Here is a 2020-nt window from a genome sequence, read left to right on the forward strand (position 1 = left end):
CCTTACCATTGGAGCAAACAATTTTGAGCTGAAACCTCAATTAGTTGCTCTAATGCAACAGAACTGCAAATTCCATGGACTTCCATAAGAAGATCCCTATCAGTTTTTAACTGAGTTCCTGCAGATCTGTGAGACTGTTAAGACTAATGAAGTAGATCCTGAAGTCTACAGGCTCATGTTTTTCCCTTTTGCTGTAAGAGACAGAGCTAGAACATGGTTGGACTCACAACCTAAGGATAGCCTGAACTCCTTGGATAAGCTGGTCACAGCCTTCTTGGCTAAGTTCTTTCCTCCTCAAAAGCTGAGCAAGCTTAGAGTGGATGTTCAGACCTTCAAGAAAAAAGATGATGAATCCCTCTATGAAGCTTGGGAAAGATACAAGGAGATGACCAAAAGGTGTCCTCCTGACATGCTTTCAGAATGGACCATTCTGGATATATTCTATTATGGTCTGTCTGAGTTCTCCAAGATGTCACTGGACCATTCTGCAGGTGGATCCATTCACCTAAAGAAAATGCCTGCAGAAGCTCAAGAACTTATTGACATGGTTGCAAATAATAAATTCATGTATACTTTTGAGAGAAATTCCGTGAATAATGGGACGCCTTAGAGGAAGGGAGTTCTTGAAATTGATGCTCTGAATGCCATATTGGCTCAAAACAAAGTGTTGACTCAGCAAGTCAACATGATTTCCCAAAGTCTGAATGGATGGCAAAATGCATCCAACAGTACTAAAGAGGCATCTTCTGAAGAAGAAGCTTATGATCCTGATAACCCTGCAATAGCAGAGGTAAATTACATGGGTGAACCTTATGGAAACACCTATAATTCATCATGGAGAAATCATCCAAATTTCTCATGGAAGGATCAACAAAAGCTTCAACAAGGCTTTAATAATGGTGGAAGAAACAGGCTCAGCAATAGCAAGCCTTTTCCATCATCTTCTCAGCAACAGACAGAGAATTCTGAACAAAATACCTCTAATTTAAGAAACAGGCTCAGCAATAGCAAGCCTTTTCCATCATTCCTTGTTCTAAAATTTTCTGTTTTTTATTTCTTTATGTTAAGTGCTTATCTATGTTTGTGTCTTATTACATGATCATTAGTATTTAGTAACTATGTCTTAAAGTTATAAATGTCCTATGAATCCATCACCTCTCTTAAATGAAAAATGTTTTAATTCAAAAGAACAAGAAGTACATGAGTTTCGAATTTATCCTTGAACTTAGTTTAATTATATTGATGTGGTGACAATACTTTTTGTTTTCTGAATGAATGCTTGAATAGTGCATATGTCTTTTGAAGTTGTTGTTTAAGAATGTTAAATATGTTGGCTCTTGAAAGAATGATGACAAGGAGACATGTTATTTGATAATCTGAAAAATCATAAAAATGATTCTTGAAGCAAGAAAAAGCAGCAAAGAACAAAGCTTGCAGAAAAAAAATAATAGCAAAAAAAAAAGAGAGAAAAAGCAAGTAGAAAAAGGCAAAGCTCTTAAAACCAAAAGGCAAGAGCAAAAAGCCAATAGCCCTTAAAACCAAAAGGCAAGGGTAATAAAAAGGATCGAAGGCTTTGAGCATCAGTGGATAGGAGGGCCAAAAGGAATAAAATCCTGGCCTAAGCGGCTAAACCAAGCTGTCCCTAACCATGTGCTTGTGGCGTGAAGGTGTCAAGTGAAAACTTGAGACTGAGCGGTTAAAGTCAAGGTCCAAAGCAAAAAGAAGAGTGTGCTTAAGAACTCTGGACATCTCTAATTGGGGACTTTAGCAAAGCTGACTCACAATCTGAAAAGGTTCACCCAGTTATGTGTCTGTGGCATTTATGTATCCGGTGGTAATACTGGAAAACAAAGTGCTTAGGGCCACGGCCAAGACTCATAAAGTAGATGTGTTCAAGAATCAACATACTGAACTAGGAGAATCAATAACACTATCTGAACTCTGAGTTCCTATAGATGCCAATCATTCTGAACTTCAATGGATAAAGTGAGATGCTAAAACTATTCAAGAGGCAAAAAGC

The 2020-nt window shown here is 37.6% G+C and overlaps 1 non-coding gene across 1 annotated transcript; it reads right to left on the reverse strand.

Moving 5' to 3' along the window:
* Positions 1-307: 307 nt before the first annotated feature.
* LOC148566930 (small nucleolar RNA R71) lies at positions 308-415 on the reverse strand. Its single transcript, XR_015881533.1, has one exon. It is a non-coding gene; the product is annotated as a small nucleolar RNA R71 (small nucleolar RNA).
* Positions 416-2020: the final 1605 nt, after the last annotated feature.

The sequence above is a fragment of the Arachis ipaensis genome, chromosome B4 (genome assembly GCF_059453495.1).
Source record: "Arachis ipaensis isolate K30076 ecotype BB chromosome B4, ASM5945349v1, whole genome shotgun sequence".
Classification (NCBI taxonomy): Eukaryota; Viridiplantae; Streptophyta; class Magnoliopsida; order Fabales; family Fabaceae; genus Arachis; species Arachis ipaensis.